Source organism: Chiloscyllium plagiosum, unplaced genomic scaffold (genome assembly GCF_037043375.1).
Source record: "Chiloscyllium plagiosum isolate Xiang-an unplaced genomic scaffold, Cpla_swu_hap1 HiC_scaffold_35, whole genome shotgun sequence".
Taxonomy (NCBI): Eukaryota; Metazoa; Chordata; class Chondrichthyes; order Orectolobiformes; family Hemiscylliidae; genus Chiloscyllium; species Chiloscyllium plagiosum.
The window spans coordinates 61291044-61313940 of record NW_028270173.1 but is presented as its reverse complement, the minus strand read 5'-3'; positions in this window follow the sequence as shown (position 1 = coordinate 61313940).

Genomic DNA, 22897 nt, shown 5'->3' with positions numbered 1-22897 from the left:
CTTATTGTTCAGTTGAATGGCATTATCGCAAACAACCTGAAACCCTGTGAACTCAGTCTGTTGCTAAATGTTGTGATCACAGCGACTAGATAAGCAATTGTATTTCACCAAGACTGACAGAAGTCACTGTATATCCCTATGATTGTCAGCTGGATTGGGAGCTGTCTGCACCAACGTCATTTTTTCAGTCATTTCCAACTTTGGTTTCATTTTCTATGTCTTTTCAAAAGCCAGGTCGTACAGGATAAAAAGAAGTGTTTCCTCTATTCATGAAAATGAATCATTTTTGAAGACAACATTAATTTCTTCTCTCATCAACGTTGAGAGTCATTTATACCACAAATATTTCATTTTGCGTCCACATCTCTGCTGGAAGCCATTTATCAACTGATTGTTCCAAATTGTTCAGCAGCACAGCATTCCAAGTACTCGCTGTGGTAATCACTTTTCTGCATCAGTGAATCAAAACCCAGGTCATTACTTTTTAGAAAGGGATTCAAACCTCACTACAGTAGCTGGTGCAATTTGAGTGACATTTAGAATGTCCGAAATGTAAATATGAGCCTCAGCAATGGTGAGCATGAAACTATCTAATTCATAAATCGGCTTTGTGACATCAAAAAATCAATTATCAATCAAAGTGATAGAGTGGGTCTGAGTAAAGTGCCCTATGCATAACGAATATTACATGGAGGTTATTTATCTGCTGTATCTGTAATCAATAAATCACGGCGTAATAAGTTTTAAGTTGTTGTATCTTGTTATTCAGAGTGGCCTAAATATCTTGTCCTTTCATCAAACAGCCAGAACGTGTGTTATCCAATCCTAAATCCAACCCCATTTATGTGGCATGACCTGAAGTTAAAGAGGATAGGAGGAAAGGAAACCGAGGAAAGGAACCAGCACTCTCGATTTCCAAGGAACCTAATTGTGGTTAGAAAGTTCTGTTCCCACTGAAACGCTTTCAAATCATGCCGAATGCCAAAGGACCATTAATGGCATGATAATGGTTCCAATGGTGCAGTATAGGCACGAAGAATAAGATAGAATCTAACTTCCGAAGCTACAGATAAGCAAGGATATATCGCCTCTGCTGTTTTTGTTGCCGGAAGCTAACGTTATGCATGTGCAGCATTCAAACTAGTTCGAGCAAAGTTAAGGATGTCCATCAGACATGTTTCATTGCTGTAAGAACTGCTCGAATGGAATTTCGGTTCATTGTTGGCTGTTATTTGTTGGCGATCAGGTAAACAGTAGAAAGAAAGACGATTGGCATTATTTATGATGAGAACAGAGTTTTGAAGAACATTTTCGATGAAATGTATGGCATATCTGCTGAGTGGCTTGAGAACAGAATTCCTGAGATTACCCTGAGTTGCTCACACATTATGACCTACAAAATTCATATTTAAATTTTGCTGATTTAGGGATTTAGACAATTGGTGATCACCCGAGACTGCAATTTATGTTTGGTTTGCTTCACTCCAGTACATTAAAACACTATTTTAGTCTTAACTCTGGAGCTCTGTAGTTCCATCCTTCCAGTAAATACATGGGAGTTCAAATTCGTCTGGTTTTTTATCGGGTCACTGGTATTTACAGAGATTATCACATGTGACCTTTCCATGGATTGTCACCTTGCTGCAGTGAATGTTCCATTGATCCAGAGAGTGATGGTGTTAGGAGTTCTTAACTTTTGGTAGGTCAACCCCTGACAGTAAGGTTGGAGGAAAGGAACAAGGCGATCTGGAAATCCCTATCTTCGAACTAAAGTTGACTCAAACATTTCGCTTCCAGAAAAAGAACACAACAGAGTTTCGCAGCTTTCTTCATGACTGAGCAGACCTCTTCAGGATCCGGTCTGCGCACCCCAATTGCATCCTCAACCTCAAGAAGACTCAAATCCTTTACCAACCGGTTCTGAGGCATCTTCCAATCTATCTCTCCATTGAGATCAATTGGGAAATTATCCCAAAAATGGACCATTGACACTACCTGGGGAGTTACCACTCACCTAAGACTGGTGTAGATGCTGAGATCCAACACTGCATCCAATCAGTGAGCACTGTTTTTATATGGCTACGAATGAGAGTCTTTGATAACTGTGACATCCCTACTGATACCAACATCCTTGTCGATTCGGGAGTCATCTTTATGACTCTTCTGCGTGACTCTGAAATTGTTTTGTGAATAAATGCCACCTCAAGTCCCCGGAGAAGAACCATCAATGCTGTTTGAGGTGGATTCTCTGCATCATCTGGGAGGACAAACGCACGAATGTCACTGTCCTTGATGGAGCCAATATTACCAGCATGGAGGCCATGATCATGGAAAAGCTATTCCGTTGGGCCTTCATATACCGAGGATGCCTGAATTCAGAATGACAAAGCATTTTCTTCAAACTCAAGAAAGACAATCAAACGAGAGGAGGGCAAAGAAAACGTCTGCAAAGGCAAAGGTTTACCTCAAGAAATGTAACAATGATGTCCAAGCCAGGGAGACGCCACCCTGTCCCCGCCCCATCCCCAGCGCTCAGTCGAAACTGACTTCAATGAACCTCCTGTAGGAAGGGGTTCAAATGTTATATCAGCAGGAGGCAGTACAGAAAAGGAAACTGAAAGGAAAGCCAGTGATCTTGAGGCAAAAGATAAATTCTATCTCCAGGAAACAATTTCCACAAAAGTGGTGGGATCAAACTCTTCGGCCATTCGAGGACCCAGAAAACCAGAAAGGATGTATGGTCAGTGACAGTGAATTTCTTCTGGACAATCATATTCGTTAGCGTGTAATTGCTGCCGATGAGAACGTGTATATTTACAGCAAACAACTGGAAATGACGTTTCAATGTCAGTCTTTCTTACATGGAGATTGGAGTGGGCAATCTTAGATACCTTAATGCATTTATCTAAACTTCATAACTGCACAACTGCAGATAGTTCAATCATTATACTTTATTCTCAAAGAAGAATTGAGCCAGAACCAGAGATAAGGAATTTTCTGTCTGCAAAATTGACCCTGACCTTTATGTTACGTGCCACTTCAACATACCGCCGTGACCAACATCCCTGTCTGTCTGTCTGTCTGTCTCTTTCTCTCTCTCTCTTGCTGTCTCTCTCTCTCAAGCTTGCTGCAGTGCTCCAGCGAAGTTCAGCGCAAGCTGGAAAAGCAACACTTCATTTTCGACTTATGAACTCTGCACCTTCTGGACTTAATATCAAGTCCAACAATTTTAAGTCTTCAGGCCGTGTCCTTTCCCCGACATCCAGACTGTATGGTTGCATAGGTTGCTACCACACACAATCTATTGTCGACTACAAATCGTCCCTAATACAGGTATCTTCCCCCTATCCAAAAGTAAAGCATCCCTATGAAACCTTTTGTAAGCTGAAATGGCGTAAAGCTAAGAAGCATTAATTTATATGGGAAAGAGTTTGCCTTTTTTTGTAAAAGCAAAAATGCTCCTTGGATTTCTTTCAAGTAGCGAAACCATGTAAGAATGGAAGTCTTTTGTAAAAGATAAGTGACGTAAAGCAAACTTCCAAAAAACGGGAGATTCTTCTAATAGTTATTCATTCCCACAGACTGTCCTTTGACCTCCCCTTTGTCTGTCCAACTGTGTTTCTCTCTCTCCTTGACTTCTGTCTCCAAATATCATTTACTACTCCACTGCCCCCACACAATCTTCTAAATCAATACCAAGACGTTCTTACCTATCATCAGTTCTGAAGCAGGGTCACTTGACTTGAAATGTGAACTCTGAATTCTCTCTACACATGCTCCCAGACGTGCTGAGTTTTGCAACAATTTCAGTTTTTTTGTTTCTGATTTCCAGTACTTCTTTTGTTTTTTTTTGTACAATTTTTCAGGAAGGGTGGTCGAGATAGACCAGAGAATTAGAGAACAGTATACCTCCTTGTTAGGGGAATGATTGGATTCCGTCAGAAAACACATCATCTCCATTTGACGAATTAGGATTGGAACAGGAATATATATAAATGATAAAGATGAGCATGTAGAAGGATGATAAATAAGTTTGCGAATATTGCGGACATTTGTTGAGTGGGTAGTAGTGAGGAGGAAGGTCTTACGTTACCAAAAGATATAGATGATTGGCTGAATGAACAGATCAGCAGCAAATGCATTATAATCCTAAAACCTGTGAGATATGCTATGGTCCAGACCAAGCTCTTTCAAACTGTATCAAGGATATAGCTTATACCCTAACGTTTTACTTTATTTGAAGGCAATTGTTCAGCGCTGTGTTCCAGATGTGATTCAATTGCTCCATTACTAGGCTCTAAGTAAAACACATGTCATTCTGACAACACAGTTAAAATAGAAAAAAAAAATTGGCATAACTTTAACTCCATTGAAATACTTAATAAAATAATATGTCAATTAACTACTAATTATCAACTATTCCAATATAGCAGCATCACATGTTCATACTTTTGGCAAAGGCAAATTCAGTAATACAGATTGCCATCGCGTGCTATCTCCCTTCCAGTCGAGGTAAAAGGAATAGTAAAAGAAACAATCTCGGACAAAGGGTAAACTAAAGCTTTTCTCTGAAGCAGTAGAGCGAGCTGCATCTGTAAGTTTCCACAGCCAACCCCAAGCTCCAACTGAAAGCACAACGAAAACCCTGCGTCTATGTGAGCCTGACTCCACCCGTTAGTTCTGCGGAAGAATCACCGGACCTGAAACGTTAACTCTGATTTCTTTTCACAGATGCTGACAGACTTGCTGAGTTTTCCTAGGAAATTCTGTTTTGTTCATGATTTGCAGGATCCGTACTTCTTACTATTTTTATTTATTATTCCACCCATTCATGCTTCCTTTGTCTAATTAAAAGCAAACACTCAGGGAGCTCATAACGCTTCAGAAGCCGACATTCTATAACTACTGTGGCAACACCTCTCTGCAAGATCGACAGCACAGAATAAATCTCTCTTAACAGTGCAGATTATCACGGATGATGCGCGATACACGCAGTAAGACGACAATGGCTTACTTAATAAATGACAGAATATTACATTGCTCAGACGAACAGAGGGAATTTTGGGTGCTTGTCCAGAGATTCCTCAAGGGACAGGGCAGGTCAACATCGCATCGAAGAAGGCATACTTGCCGAGATTAGTCAGAATATAGGTTACAAGAACACGTAATTTATGTTAGAACTGTGATAAAGTCACAGCTGGAGTCCCATGTGCTTGTCACCGCAATAAAAGAATTTTGTGATGGCAATGGAGAAGGTGCAGAAGAGATTCTGCAGAATGTTGCTTGAAATGAAGATTAGCCATGAAGAAACGCTGAAAATGCTCACGTTTTCGTTAAAGCACGGATGGGCTGAGGATAAACGACAACCTGATTGTGGTGTATAAGTTTATGAGGGACATGGACAGGACGGACAGGAAACCACTGTTTGCCTTAGTTTGATGGTCAATAATGAAGAAGCATAACTTTAAAATTGGTGGTTTAAAGGGGATTTGAGGGAATATAATTTCACCCAGAAGCTGATGGGAATCCTAAATGCAGTACCTGGGAGGGAAGAAGTGTCAGAAAACCTCAAAACCTTTGAAAAGTAAGTGGATGAGCACTCCAAATGTCATAACACTCATTATGGTTTTGTGATATGTTACTCCAGACTCCATTATTTGAAGGGCCTCTTCTCTGCAATATGATTTAATGACTTCTATTTTACCTCGGCAATATTTATATTTTAATGAATGTTGCATGGCTTTCAGGTCGTGATTTCAAGTTTGTCTCTGTAATATTACTTTAAATTCTGAACCTTTGTATAATTGACTTTGTTTTATCACCTTCAGATTCTGTTCAATGCTTTGCATTTGCTTTCATTTAATCTGAGCACTTTTTCAGACTCCCATCCCACTGCCAATACATTTGAATCTTTCGCTGACAACACTAACCAATCTCAACAGAAGAATGTTAGCCACACACCAGCTTTTTGTGCCAAAGAGTTGATGTGCCCCCAGCGATACAGATGACCTCCAGCCAAGTCATCACGCATGTCCCTCCGTTCCTCTGTTTACTGACACGGGCACGGGGACTAATCTTGAAGTTACTGATTTTCAAGTAATGCTTTTAACTTTCTTTGCCGACTCTCTAAAATTGACGATGATGAACTCATCGAGCTTTCTGACACTGTATTTGTTGCCAATGTGGACTATAATCTCTGGCTGTTCATCAATCTCCCCAGAACAACCAACATAATGCCTCCTACACAACTCCCCTCACCCACAGACCTCAACCCCGCCATACCTCCCTGCACACCCTCCCTACTGCCGTCAACCCAGCACTCCTCACAAGGATGTCCTCCAACACCTTTCAGATTTCCTTGGCATGATAAAATGGTGAAGCAATATGCCATTCCAGAGCTTCATCTACAGGCATACCTTACTCTTTCCTCAGCAAAAACATTTGCAGTCACCATCGCCTTTCTATTCTTTATTCTACTCTCTTCTGCAGTTGAAACACCCAGCAATCAGTTGGCGAAAAACGTGGTGTTTCTTATCAGCTTCCTGACCCTGTGATAAAGCAACTAACAAGTACCACCCGACTGTTGGGTTAAAGTCGACCAGACAGAAATGTACACCTTCAATCTCTGCACAATTCTCGGAAAGAAGAAAGGGCCACAACCAGGTTTCAGGTTTGTGCCGTCTCAGCCCAAAACAGTCACCTCGGACAACATCGGGCAAGGAGGACAGAGCTGTTCGTGTTGACAGAACACAGAGAAGAGGGTTGCAACTAAGACAGAAACAATCAGAATAATAAATAGCAGAAAAAGCAAAGGGTATTCATCAATAGGAGCAGGAGATTCGACGTTTCGGGCATAAGCCTTTCTTCAGGAATTCCTGAATTACAGCCGAAATGTCGATTCTCCTGCTCCTTGGATGCTGCCTGACCTGCTGCGCTTTTCCAGCAACACATTTTTCAGCTCTGATCTCCAGCATCTGCAGTCTTCACTTTCTCCTAGGTATTCATCAATACAAGATTATGCAGACGTGGTCTATTTTATTTCCCGGCATTGATTGGGTCTGGTGGACCGAAGGAATCATGAAATTGGAACCTGGTTCAGTGAATTTAAGATGTTGACTATTTGCCAACAAGAGCCTTTGTATTGTGAGCGATAGCCCAGTCAGAAACGGCTTTGTCTCACTTCTTAAACGCCTTAGTTTGCATCGAGTTATCAAGAGCCTCTCACTCTTAAGTAGGTCTCTTGACCCTTACAGTTCCACAGAAAGAAAAGGACCGGGATGCCTCTGCTGGAAAGATCACTGGTCAAGGACACTGATACAGGGAACTCACAGCTGGAAATAACGCTGCTCGATAATTCTGATACGAGTAACACACTGTTGGAAACATCACATCTCAGTCACATTGAAGCAAAGTCTTTTACTGGAAACGTCAATGCCCTTTAAAACTGCCAGCAATAACTCACTTTAGGAATAACGGTTGTTCAATGACTATGAGCACATTCACTGCGGGAAAGATAGATCTTAATGATTGTGGAGAGGAAGCTAATTGATGAAGACCTTACTGACGAAAAGATCTGATATAGATGGCTTACAGCTGTCAATTCCAGAGTAGAGGTTCGTGAAAGAACCCATTGTGCTAGCAGCGGTGTATAATTAAGGAAAAAGAAAGTCTAAATTTTGTATTTTATATAAATCTAATTAAGTTTGTAATTTTCAGATGGCATTAAACTGAAGTATGTAGTTCAAATTCACTAGTTGCCACGTTTGATGAGATTGGAGACACAGCTGCCGAACAAAGAGGAGGTTATTTAAAAAGAAGGTGAAATTGGATGGATATTAAGTGAATCAGACAAGCTATTTCTCTTACAAGCACATAAAGCTGTCCAACGTAGCACGGCAGTCACAATTACAACATTCACTCATGGGATGTGGGTGCTTCTGGCTGGCTAGCATTTATTGCTCCTCCCTGTTTGCCCCTGATAAGGTGGTGGTGAGCCGTCTTCTTGACCTGTGCAGTCCACGTGAAATGGGTTGACCGAATATCCCCAGAACAAGGGAATTCTAGGATTTCAAACCAGATGCAGTGAGGGGGCAGTAATATTATTCCAACTCAGAATGGTGACTGGCTGAGAGGGGAACTTGCAGATAGTAATAATCCTCTGAATCTGCTGTCGTTTTCCTTCGGCTGGTCCTGAATTTGGAAGGTGCTGTCTTAAGGATCTTTGGTGAATTTCTGCAGTGCATCTTGCAGATACTCCACACTGCTACTATGGAGGGAATGGATACTTGCAGATGTGCTCCGGCACAGGTGAGCTGTATTGTCCTGGATGGTGTCAATCTTCAGTGTTATTGGTCTTATCCAGGTAATTGGAAGTATTCCATTACATTCCTGACTTGTGCCTTGGAGATGGTTGACAGGCTCTGGGGAGTCAGGAGCTGAGTTAATCGTAACACAGTTCGTGAGTTGAGACATTGAGTGGGTTCGGGGAGTGAAAGAAGGGCTCTGTTACTTCGCTTTTTATTTCTCTAACTTTTCTTTCTCCAGGAATTGATTCTTAATCAGTTGCAGGTAAGAAGCTGATTATTTGATGAGCATCCATCTATTCATAAGAAGTAAAGTCGTACTGTAACTCGTGGAAAGATTAATAAAGATGTAAAATCATAGCTAAATATAAAAATGCATACAATGATCAAGACATTTGTTAGAACACATTAATGATAGCCGAATATGTGATATGACACAGCTGCAGTATATGGGAGTTCCTGAAAGCTATCTTGGTCCAAAGCCACGTCTCTGATAAGTGTTTGATGTTTTATCATTTTCAGCTCAAAGTTAACGGTTCGGAGACTGAACAATAGAGTGTCAGACACATCAGAGAGGGGCAAATACCCAGTTTCTTTGCAGCAGAAGACAACTCTTAGGGGTTCAGTCATCTGATTTCGCCAGTACTCAAGACAGGAAAAATGTGACTGAGAGTTTGACAGGAATAGAGAACCCAGATGGCAGGAATCTAGCAATTGTAGATGTCATACAGATTTGATGCTCTTTTGGCCTGTCTGCACGTGCCAATTATTGGTAGACATTCCATTGAAGACATTGCAGGGGAGACATAGTGGTTCAGGGGTTAGCAATGCTGCCTCAGGGTCCTGGGTTCGATTGCCACCCTCAGGCAATTGTCTATGTTTGAGTCTGCAAATTCTCCAGTTTCTGCGTGGGTTTCCATTGGGCACTCTGGTTTCCTCTCATGTCCAACGATGTGGAGGTTAGGTGGATTGGCCAGGCTAAATTAACCGAAGCAGTCAGGATCTGAAGGTTAGGTAGATCAGCCATGCGAAATCCAGGTTTTTAAGGGATAGGGTAGCAGGATGGAGCTGGATCGAATGACGTTACGAGAGTCAGTGTGGACGCGTTAAGCCGAATTTCCTCACTGTAGAGATTCTATAGATAATCTCGATTGACACATGAATCTTGAAGGACGCATAGGAATTGCCGGACACGAGGTAATAATGGAGGTTAGTTCCGTTTATTAATAATGATATTCGCATGATAAAGAGAGGTGACCTACTTTTTAACAAAAAAACAAAACGTGGAAACAGTTTGTGGAGAAATGAGAAATAATAAAGGCACAAAGTTACTTATGGCAGTGGCGTACATGTCTCTTAACATAAGCACAATATCACAGTGAACATATGGGAGAAATTATGAGAACTTGTCAGAATGGTCGATTTTAATATGCATGTAGACTGGAGAAGTCAGATGGAAAAGTTGTGTTCACTTAATACTTTCTAGATACTTTCCTAGACACCCTTGCTCTGGTACTAAACAGATTTCAGGATGTATTCGACTTGGCATTGTCCAGTGAAACAGAATACATAACTGATTTCATAATGACAACAGCGACAATAATATGAATAAAGTTTACATCCAATTTTGGGAAAGAGGAGTCAGTGCACAATTATCTTTGAACTCAAACGAAGATGTCTGATGGGACTCGAAAGCAAACTGAGTTGGCATATTAAGTGTTTGGATATGTCAGCAGAAATATCAACAACAAAGGTTTCAGGAAATAATTCAGAACATACAAAATGAATACATTCCAACAAGTTCGAACATTCCAAGAGTAAGACACACATTCCATAATTAACAAGCATTGATTAAGGTAATACCAAACTTAAAGAAAAAAAAATATAATGACCACCATTCAGGTGGTAGATAAGAAAACAGAGCCAAGAAAGAGGTAAGTAACACATTAAGAGAATTAGGTGTCCAGGGACATAAAATCAAACAATAACCGCTTTTATAAATATTTCCAGAAGAAAACAGTTAACTAAATAAGTTCTGTAAAGAATTCTCGTTGGACCTGAAAAATTAACATTTTTGTGTGTATCAACGAAAACTACCAAAAATGTTGAATTTCTCCAGCACTTTCTGCTTTATTTTTTGCGGCAGGATTCCAGCATTCATAATTGCTTGCTTTTAATAAAGTGAATGTTGGTACTATTGAAAGTGAATCTGGAAAATTAATAAAGGAAAATAAGGATAGAGGACGTGAATTAAGTAAGTATTTAACATTAAATCTGCACTGTAGACAGCAGAGCTAAATCGAGAAGTGAAAAACAGGGACAAACTCTGGAAAAACACAGTCAGCATTTTTGAAGCTGCAGCCTAACTAGCACCCGGGTCCTGATGGACTTTTTGCTATGCGTTTAAAAAAGCATCCAGCGAGATAATTGGTGTATTGCTTTTAATTTACAAAATTCCATTGATTTGGGAAAGCTGGTATTCCATTAAAAAATAGAACATGCAATTCCTTTCTTCAAAAATGGGGGAACACAGAAAAGAGAAACCACTTAGCTTAGCATCTGTTTTCAGAAAAATGCTAGAAATTTTCATTAAAGGTTATTCCAAGCTAATCAGGCAAATTCAAGATGGCTTCGTGAACGGGAAAGCACGTTCGAACAATCCACTCACTTTTTTTCAGGAGGTAACACATGCTACCGCTGAAGGGGATGCACTAGATTTACTCTACTCGGATTTCGAGAAAACATTTGAAATGTTTCCACATCAAACGTGGAAACGCAGAAGTAAAAGGATACAGAATAGAGGTTATCATACTGACATGAATAAATGATTGGCTGACGAACAACATGAATACAGTAGACAAAAATGAGCCTTTACCGTTTTGGAAAGATACAATTAATAATATGTCAGAGACCGAATATGCACTTCTGACATAGCTTCTATTTGGGTAATTGATACAATTTATAAAAATTATTTAGATGAAGACCCGGACGCAGCCATTGGAAAATTTGCTGACGATACGGAAGTATAAGGAAGTTAAGTTCTGAAGGTGACACAAGAATGTTACAAAAAGGCAGGTTAAGTCAATGTGCAAAGATATAGCAAATGCAACAAAATGTGGAAAAATACGAAATTGGTCATTTCATCAGGGTGAATAAAATAAGGTGACTCCCGGAAAAATGGGAGGTTGTGGAGTTCTGAAAGGCCGAGGGATCTGGTTGACCTCGTGCTTGAATCTGAAAAGATTACTGTGCAGGCACAGTATGTCGGAAATCTAACAAAATAACGTGTTTTAACGTGAGAGGAATTGAATAATCAAAAGACCGCAAGGCTCTGCATTAGTCATGTAGGGCATTGAACAGACTGCTTGTGGAGAATGCATAGTATTAGTCACCTTATTAAAGGAAATCAGAGGCAGTTCAGCGAAAATGTGTGACGCAAATGCCACGCATGAACCGGTTACCTCATGAGGAAAGGCTGGAAAGGCTAGGCTTGTCTTATTACGAATTTGGAAAAGAAAGCGGCGACTTCATTAGAAAATGTAGGATCATGAGGTGTATTGACAAGATAAATATGAAAGGATTAGTACTGCTCATGAGAGATCCTGTGACTATGGGTGACTGTTTCAATGCAGGGTCCCTACTTAAAACAGAAGGACGTTTTCTTTGAATGTTTTTAAGACAGAGGTAGGTAAATTCGTATTATGCATTATCAGGGTACGAGAGAATGTAGATTTGAAGTTGCAATCAGACCTACCACTCTTTTATTAAACGGTGGAACGGACTTGATGGAGCGGAATCACCTACTCCGGCTCTTGATTCCTATGTCTGTATGGTGACATTGTCGGCAAAGTAGAATTATCATAGTAAACGAGCAGTATTTTTATTATTATTATTCTTTTATTAGGAATTTGTTGTTTTCCACATTAGAAACTCGAGACAGACTTATTCTAATGTGCACACCTTTGGTGTTCCCCACATGTTTTGATGCTTATCAGGATGTTAACTACCAATTAAGACATGATTCCAAAAGGCTACTGTTCATCTCCCACAGACTTTAAGCCAACATGGTGGAATGTAATGCTGTGAAGTTTTTACTGTCACCTTCACCACCTGGCTGTAAACAATCATCTTGATTTGGCAGAATGCCTTGGAATATAACCAATTGTGAATTGATGGGAGTGCAAGTTGTCAGAAAATGATAATTCTGCACTGGTTTTGTCGGTTGAAATGTTCCCTGAGGGAAAGAAATACATCTGGAGACTCGGTTGTAGAGTGTGCAGTTCTTATTTACCAAGGACCCAAGGATGACATCCCTAATTTTTGAGTTTAAGGCTCATTTCAGACGGACGTCAAAAGAAGGGTAACTGGACAAGAATGGTTATCTCTGCGTTCTTCCATAGATGATGCCAGACCTGCTCAGAATTTCCAGGAATTTCTGTTTTATTTTGTTTCTGATCTTTGTGCCCATTGTCCTTTTTGTTGTTGTTTTTGCTGAGTGCATTTCGTTAGTGATAAAATATAGGATCTCATTATAACTGCACATAATTGTCACTCTGTATTTTCTGTCCTGAATATCACAGCCTACTGATCCAGAGAGGAAAGTATTACTGCCGAACCACTGCTGTTATGGTAAAGGACGAGAGAATGAAAGTGACCAGAGAAAACTTGCAGCATGTATCCACCAAATAATGTGTTGTGACGACAGATCATTTGGGATCAAATCTTAGAATCTCCAACTCTGTGAATGATGTTCACATTCTAAAATGAAAAAGGTTATCATCTTGAGAAAGTCAAAGAAAAATATTCAGAGATATCAGGCGAATTGCCATGGTGGCACACACGTGACAAAAGGAAGATGGAGAGGAGTCAGGAGGGTATAGGATTTAGAATGTCTGTCAGCGACCGAGATCAGTAAAAGAATATTTTCTGAACAAACAGAACAGAGCTGTTAGGATGAGCAGCCAGGCAGACAGGCTGTTTTTTTTTTTCATCAGTCAGCGTGAAACAGAGCTGCGGTGAGCCATCACGGCTTCAAGAATATCATCAGAAATCATCAGTTACTTTTGAGAGTTCAGTTTTTCAGAACATGGTCCAGGTGATCAATGTAACTCTTATTTCACAATTGATGATGTCTCTTGGAGATTGACATGGATGAGCATAGAAGCAAAGGAAGAATCCGTTCTGCCCTGCAAACTATTTCACCCAGTCTATTAAACTTGGTGGATTCGTGCGTCAACTCCAGTTCCAAATGAGCACTGGTCTTGCAGATGTGAATTGAGCAATCACAATCAGGCGCTGAGGGAGAGAGGAGCTAGAGTAGGCCAGTCAGCCCGTCACATCAGCTCTAACATTTGACTTTCCAGTTGATAATGTACAACAATGTGATATCTCCTCAATATTTCCATACCCTTTAATATCATTAGGAACTCGAAAACTGTCAATCTAGTTTAAATTACTTATTGAATGAATTCACGCAGTCCTCTGGAGGAGAGAAGGCCAACTATTCACTACTCTGGGTGAAAAGATTCCTCCTCATCTCATTCCTAAATAATTCACCTTTTTTTCTTAGACTATTACTAACTTACTGTGTTTTTAAGAGGGATTTTCTGTACTTCTCTCTTGCAGAAGTGGGTGATAGCCAGTGGTGGCAGAATGTGTACTTCAGAAGCAGTGTGCAATGGCTTTGAACTCCTTTAGTGTATTTCTTTAAATCATACAAAAGAAACATGAGTGGATGAAGTCAGACTCACACTGAACCAGTGTTTTTGTATGGCGTTTAGTTGAAGTTGGGTATATGAAATTGCTAGATGCAGCTCTCTGTGCTGCAGCTAAAGGTTTGAGTTCTCTGTCGGCTGTTTGATTGCTTGTTTTGATGTTCTTTTCTAGCCAGTAGATGGCACATGAGACAATCTATTTCATGAATTTGTCTTTGACAAGGGTACGTTTATGGAAGGCTGCTATCTCGGAAGTGTTGATGTTTAGCAGTTAAAAAATATAATCTTTTGTTAAGTATTTCAATCGGGTTAAAGTTATACCAATTCTTTTTTGTTTGTTGTGTTTGTGTTGTCAGTGGGGTATAAGAAGAAACGTGCAGTTTGCTTAAAGTCTAGTTGTGTCTCCAATCGAAACACAACTGGAACACAGCGTCTTAAACTGTAAATAAAATAAAAGTAAGTGTCTAATCTATCTCCTTGACATATAGAGAGGGGGTTTGGGCCGGTCAATACCTTATGCTGCATGGATACAGACCCCACAAAAAGGGGGAATGATGTTTTCTGCATTTATTCTTCCTTTGTTTTTGAAAAACGTGTTTTTATCTGTAAAACTGCCTTGCAATCTCTGGACTCCAGAGAATACTGGACCACCCTCCACAATCTCGCATTGTAAGCTTGTACCACTATCCCAGGAATCATTCTGATGAACGTCCTGTTTGGCATACATATCCTTCTTGAGGCAAAGGTATAGAACTGTCGAAAATACTCTAGCTGACGTCTCATCTACATTCTGTACAACAGAGTAAGAGTTCTTTGTGCCTGTACCTAAATCCTCTTTTGGTGAATTAGAGCATGCCGTTTTCCTTCTGAAATGTTTGCTGACACCTGTGTGCCAAATTTCAGAGCCTTAGGAACAAGGACATCGAAATACCTTTGAGCATCAAACACATCACTATCTCACCACGCAAGAAATACTCTTGCCTACCACTTCTTTCACAAATGTCCAAATTCCCATCCGTTTGCAAAGTTCTTGCCCGTTCCTTTGGCCTGTTGAAATTGCTGAAAGACTCTTTGTATCCGCCTTACTTTCCCACCATTTTTATATCATCCACAAACTTAGAAATATTAGAAATGGTCTGCATATCTAAATCACTGATCGAAATTGTGAACACTGGAACCAAAACACTGAATCTTGCAGTGCATCATTGCCATAGCCAGCTTTCCTAAGAAAGAAAAGCTTTTTCTTCCTGTCTGTTATCTGCATCCCATAAACATACCCTTGGCATAGACAAATTCGCCAAAATAGATTGTCTCACCTGCTATCTACAGCCCAGAAAGTAACGCCAATACAAGCAGTTACACAGTGGAGAAAGAACTCAAGCTTTTAGCTGCAGCGCAGAGAGCACTATCTCGCAGTTCTTTTTTTAATTCTCAACGTCAACTAAAAGCAAAACAGTTTTCTCACCAATTCTTATTCTATGCTAATATATTAGTCCCAATTCCATGTGCTGGAAATGACTTCTGAAACTCCAGCTGCACCTGATTCCCAGTATCCCTCTTACTAGCTGTGTTATGAACCTGTATAGGAAGTCTGTTTAGTTTATGAAATATGATTTCCCCTTCATGAATCTGAACCGATACTGACCAATCAAACAATTCCCTCCTGAATAGTTGCTTTTATAATAATTTCGACTTTCCTCGCTATTAACGTAGGAAATACATGTGTAGCCTTCCAATCTGCAATTGAATTAACAGAATTTGAAAAACGATCGCCAAGGCATCCGTTGTCTCTGTCACCATCCAATGCAGCACTCGAGGATCACAGATTACCGGATATTTGTTGATTTTTACTCGCTTTAAGATGTTCACTTTGTTTCTACAAGGTGACTGGATCCGTAAATCTTAATAAATTCTTGACGTTTCTTCCAGTTTTCCTCCATGAATTATTTATGAAGGTTAGTTACTGTAATGGAAAATTAACAATATTAACACTTACTCTGAAATCCATTTACTCTGAAATCTAAAAGACAATGCTTTACTAAATTTAAAACTTTCTGACACTTTGCTGAAGTCTGCAGTCGAGGGCAACTTGTCTCTCTGGAACTTTGTAAACATTCAACAAGAGTAAAATATCAAAATAGTATGTCCACAATAAGGGAATGAAAAGAATAACAACTCAAATCTTCACAGTCTTTGTCCTTGACAGCATGATAAGAAACAGTACAAGACGAATATATGGATTATGCTCAGGGCCCTGCCACAAGGCATTTTTGTCAAGTGCCCGTAGTTCCTCTGCAATGCAGAGGTTAAAATTAATAAAGCTCTTTTTGGTTGCTCTTGCTAATAGTTGAGTCGGTTCAATTTAATTTCCACGACAGTAAACTTGGGGGCTCATCTCGGGGCCCCACGACTGGGTGGGATTCTCAAGATTCCCAGGAGGAGCAGGCGCCAGTGCCTTGAAGGTCTTTCACTTCATTTCGAGCACTGAATTGGCTCTTCTGCGTCAGAGGACTGGGAAATCGTGGATCGTCCTCCCGTCGGGGTCCAAATTGAATAGGGTCGGGGTAAGAGTTATGGCTTAAGTAATCCTACATTGAGACTCATTCTAAGAGAATAAATGAATCAGGAAAAGGGTTCAGTAAACCCACGCGTGGTATTTGAGCAAAACCCATGGGAAAGGGATTGCCATCTCTAGAGTGTTAAAGACACAGCAAGTTTAAGGGTAGTTTTAGACTTGGAACCACCACTGGCTGAGTTGGACTCGCCAATGACACACCGGGTACATGGTATCTTGGTTGACGAAAACCAAGGCATTGAGGCGGACGCACCAATGGGAGAGGGGACCTCCGGAGGTACAAAACAAGTCAAAGGGAAAAAGATAACGGTACTGCGAGAGAGACAGAAAGCTGAACACTTTTCCAATAACACTGAAATGGGACTCCAGCAAGAGCAAACGAAAAGAGGATCCACAGAGGAATTGGAATGGCCAACCAAAAATACAGTACATGTTAATTGATTATGGCCAACAGTCTGTAAAGCAGTTAGAATTGTGGATCAAGGAATGTGGTTTTCCGGAGTGGTGAAGTTTTAGTAAAAGGCAGTTGGAAATATTGCGGTCGAGGTTGGAGGAGAGAGAGACAGAGAAGGAGAAATGGAAGGGAAAAATAGAACTTGTGAACTGGAGTGCTTCGAAAATGTGGAAGGCTGAGGCTGATATCAGAGAAAGGAAATCTCAAGTAAAGGACAGATCAAATATACATACAAACACCAGCGCACATGCAGACGCGCGCAGAAAACAACCTAACGAAGCTGTACAAGGGAAAATGTAATGGAAAATTTACAAAATTAACATTTACTCTGAAATCCATTTACTCTGAAATCTGAAAGACAATGCTTTACGAAATTTAAAACTTTCTGACGCTTTGCTGAAGTCTGCATTCGAGGGACAGCTTGTTTCTGCGAAACTTTGTAAACAATCAACAAAAGAAAAATATAAGATTAGTATGTCCACAACAAGGGAATGAAAAGAATAACAACTCAAATCTTCACAGTCTTTCTCATTGAGAGCATGATAAGAAACAGTACAAGACGAATATATGAATTATGCTCAGGGCCCTTGCACAAGGCATTTTTGTCAAGTGCATGTGGTCCCTCTGCAATGCAGAGGTTAAAGTTAATAAAGCTCTTTTTGGTTGCTCTTGCTAATAGTTGAGTCGAGTCAATTTAATTTCCACGACAGTTCCATTTCTCGTTATCCTGTTATGAATTAATCTATTTCAGGCGACAATGGACTCCTGTATGTCTTTGAGAATCTTCCTTTTCATTCTTCGTGCATTTTGAAGCTTTTATAATTTTTTTTGTTTCTTTGTATTTTATGTTCAGATTTTGTTTCCTTTCTTTGTCTTCATGAATTGAATTCTGATTTTTTTTGCCAGTCGTAGGATGTATTTTCGCTTTTGCAACTTTGTGAGCTTCCCCCATTGAACGGACCCTATCTTTAGCTTCTCAATTGCGACAGCAATTCAACTTAAAATTTGGCCTTTTCTTACACTTTGAGATTTCACAAATTTTGAAGTTAAGCATCATTTATTTCAATAGAATTGAATTATTGAATTGAAGTAGCTTTTTTGTCACGTGCACTCGAATGAATACAGTGAAAAGTGTGCAATATCGTCACTGATGGTGCCATCTTAGGAACAGTACAACTGGGTACAAATACTTGGTAAAAAATTGAAACAATAATAAGTAAAAGTGCAGCTTAATGTCACATAGCTGGCCCTTCTTCTAAGGATACTGTGTCCTTGATTTTTTCAAAGTGGTCATAAAACAGCCAGGCTCTGAATTGGCTGAAGTGGAACACGGATGAAAAAGGCATTGGGAGGCTTTTTTGTTTATACATAAACAAATGGGTCTTCAGGCGAAAGCTTTCAGGATGTAGCAGTAAACTGTATAGTCAAGGGGGCGTGGCCAGCTCTCTAGATGAGCAGTTCGTGGGCGGCACGGTGGCACAGTGGTTAGCACTGCTGCCTCACAGCGCCTGAGACGTGGGTTCAATTCCTGCCTCAGGCGACTGACTGTGTGGAGTTTGCACGTTCTCCCTGTGTCTGCGTGGGTTTCCTCCGGGTGCTCCGGTTTCCTCCCACAATCCAAAGATGTGCAGGGTTAGGTGAATTGGCCATACTAAATTGCCCGTAGTGTTAGGTAAGGGGTACATGTAGGGGTATGGGTGGGTTTCGCTTCGGCGGGTCGGTGTGGACTTGTTGGGCCGAAGGGCCTGTTTCCACACTGTAATGTAATCTAATCTAAAATCTAAAACTTTAGTTAGCTCAGTTCAGCAGTGGTGTTTATGAAGAGAGGCTGCTGAATTCAGTCAGTTGAGACTGGAACTTCTGTCTCTCCTGCTGCCCTTCTAACTTCGACGTATAAGCCTCCGTTTCATTTTTCCTCTATGTTTAACAGGTTTGTTTATTGAGAATGTTGTATATTTTCGCAACAGCATAATTAAGTCTAGTTGAGACAGACTGAGTTCTGTGGGTATTCTATATTCTGTCCTTTGAGTTGCAGTCTGCAATATTGTGAACTATTTTTTGTCTGTTTTAAAACCTGGTAGACAACTTACTCCGGGTAATTTTCACTGTACACTTACCAAAACAAGCAGCAAGGTTATGGTCTGGGCTGCCTGCTTAAGATTGTTTTTAGTGGTCTGGCCTAGTCCATAGCATTAAGAAGAAAAATTAGAAAATGGATTCGATTTACAGTCTTTTCGCTCCGGTCTGCGCAAGCACCAAGCCTCCAGACCGCACTGGGCTAAGTGTCCAGACGATGCCGGGCTTAAAAACACGAGGCATCACATCCAGTCCCATACTCGGCCCAGTCCCATGCTAATACTAGACCCATTTACCATTAACCACTTAATGTCATTTTCCATACACCGCAGCAAAGTGCCTCCTCATATCTTTATCATTTTCCTTGTTTCATGTTGATCAACATGTTCTTCAAATTTAATGGAAAATTCTATTATCCTTAACATAATTTTCTTAATTGCTCTTTCCTCATTGCATAATACTGGACTAAACTCGACTGTACCTTATTTTATTCCTCAGCATGTTTGCTCTAGAAATGATCTGAAAAGCATTGTATGAATTCTTCCTACACAGCACTGATACTCATATGATTTACTCTATCTGTATGGGCACAGACATCATCCATGATTAGATGATATCCATTTCGCTCTCAATTTCCAAATTTTAGCATGTCCGACTTCACGATGACTATTTGGCTCAAAACGGAGTGAATGAAACCTTGACACCATGTGAAAATGACAACATATGGATCCTCAAAATTTGTCTCCCACATCACGGCTAATTCGTTGCTTTGCTTTTATTTCACCAAAACAAATATGTGAAATCTCAATAAACGTAATCAATAATGTTGCAAAGTGCAGAAGAATTTGAAAAGAAGCATCTCACTGACCATTTCTTGAAGATAGTTCATGTGAACGCATGTTATACCATCGATCACTGTATGAAGATAACATTTGGAAATTTCACTTGTTATTATAAATGAAACTTAGTAATCTGTGTGTGTGAAACGTTGAAGATGATGACAAAGGATGACATGATATGTAACTATATTTGGACATCGAGATCCAAGCAACAAAACAAATGCTTCGAGAGAAACCAAACAATTTAGAGGTCAGCATAAACAGATGAACCATGATTCACCAAGTCAATGCTTTCAATTAATTCAAACTAATATTTCCATTTCTTGAAGATGTTATTATGCATCGGCACAACTTAGCTCATCAGAAGAATAGTTGACGAGTCCATTTAGATCTGTATTTTCTTGTGTATGTGTGTGAAGCACATATATTTCGCAGTATTGCTGACGTGTACTTGGCGGGGAGCCAATTAAATCTTCGAACAAGAGAAGCCAAAGATCAACAAGCTATGGTTTTCAACAACTGTTTGAGATTGATTAACTAAATTTGCTGAAATGCTGCCGATCCAATTCTTAAGATCCAGATTGTTTACTACTGCTACATACTGCGTGATTTTTTATGATTTTAATTAAACGCAACTTACCTTTTAATTCATGTTTAAATGATTCTGAATATTAGACTATTAATGATCACCTGACACTGTATTTCGTGTTTTCTTCATTCAACTCCTGTGTTTTCAATGGTACTTTATTTGTAATCATGGAAACTTTAAGCTGTATCGTTTCAGCAAATTAAAATATTTCATTGGTCTCCAAGAAGATCGTGACTTTTGCAAAAACAACTAAAACTGAGGAATAAAATTCAATGACAAGCTTCATTACAACGTGATTGTAGGTAATGGAAAAACATGTGTTATTACATTTGGGCTAGGTTTAGTGTCAGTACTAATAACAAAATTTTGCTGGTAAAACTCAGCGGATCTCAAAGCATCTGTGGAGAGAAATCAGAGCTAATTTTGCATGTCGAGTGATCCTTCCTCAAAACTCATACCTTATGTTAGACTTTATTTTTAGACACATTCGCACAATTATTACAATTATATTATACCTAAATTTAGTAGGAGGAGGTGGATAATCTGTTATTGGTATTGTTGGAATGGCATCAAAAGTAGTTAAATTGGTATTTCTCGTTTTCCTGTTATGAAAAGTAAAAATAAAATTTCATACACCGGTGATAAATCATCACAGACTAATTGACTAGGTAGAAGCTCACAGCTTCATTACTATGGAAACTTCAATAATTTATATTTGTATTTATTTCTGGGATGTGAGCGTCGCTGGTTGGCCAACATTAATTGCCCAGCCACAGTTGATCTTGAGAAAGTGATGATGAGTTGCCTCTTTGAATCGCTCCACGTGCTCCATATTGACACACAATGCCGTGAAAGAGTGCATTCCAGGTGGTGATATTCTGATATATATTCTGCCCTGTACTTCCTGATGGAAGTAGTCATGGGTTTGGAAGGTGCTATCTTAGAATCTTCGGTGAATGGCACATGCCACTGCTCCTGAGCGTTGGTAGTGGTTGCACTGGATACTCAAGTAGCTGTTTTGTCTTCGATGGTGTCAGGCTTCTTGAGCGTTGTTAGAGTTGCACCCATCCAGGCAACTGGAGAGTTTTCCATGACGCTCCTGACTCTTACCCTGTATAGGAGAGACAGTTGGGGACTCAGGAGATGAGCTACTGCCGCAGTATTTCTAGTCTCTGGCCTGCTCTTGTGGTCATTGTGTTAATGTCACGAATCAATTTAAGTTTCTGTTTAATAGTGACCTCAACGATGTTGGTGGTGGAGAATTCAATGATGGTAACACCATTGAATGTCAAGGGACGGTGGTCAGATTGTCTCGCATTTGCGATGGCCATTGCTTCGCATTTGTGCGGCATGAATGTTACTTGCCATTTGTCAGCACAAGCCTAGATATTGGACACATCTTGATGGATTTGAACATGGAATGCTTCAGCAATGGAGGAGACATAAATGGTGCAGAACATTGTGCAATCATTGGCAAACATGTCCACTACTGACCTTATGATAGAGGGAAGAGCAGTGATGAAGTTGCTGAAGATGGTTGGGCTGAGGACACTACCATGAGGAACGCCTGCGAAAATGGAATGGAGTTGAGATGAATGGCCTCCAACAACCACAACCATCTTCCTGTGTTCCAGGCACGGTTCCAACCAGCAGAGAGTTTGCAAACGACACCTATTGATTCCAATATTGCTAGGGCTCGATAATGCCACAGTCAGTTGAATGTGGCCTGGACTTCAAGCACTGTCATTCTCATCTCATATCATGAACTCAGCTTTTTTGTCCATGTTTGAATAAAGGCTGTAATGAGGTCAGGAGCTGAGTGACCCTATCAAAGCCCAAACTAGGCACCACTGGGCAGGTTATTGTTGAGCATGGGCTACTTGACAACACTGTTGATGACACCTTCCATCTATTCCAGTGAATACGCTGATAGCATGGTAATTGGCCAGTTTTGGATTTCATTTGATTTGATTTGCTGTTTTCAAATATACCTCAGTACATTGAAAAATTATGTTTTTCATGCATTACAGGCAGATTATACCATATAAAGGGCATAGGGTAATAGAACAGTGCAATGAATAAGATGTTACGACTACAGAGAAGGTGCACAGGGAGTGAGATCAACATTAATTTTAAAACTTGACAAATTTATTCGAAAGTCCAATCACATTGGGGAAGAAGCTGTTCATGTATCTATGCAAAAGTGTATGTAAACTTTCATATCTCCTGCCCGACGGAAAAGGGTAGAAGGGAATATAACTGCGATGGGTTGGGTCTTTCATTATGCTGATTGCTTTCCTGGGGCAGCGGGGTATATAGATTGAGTCAATTGATGGGAGGTTGGTTT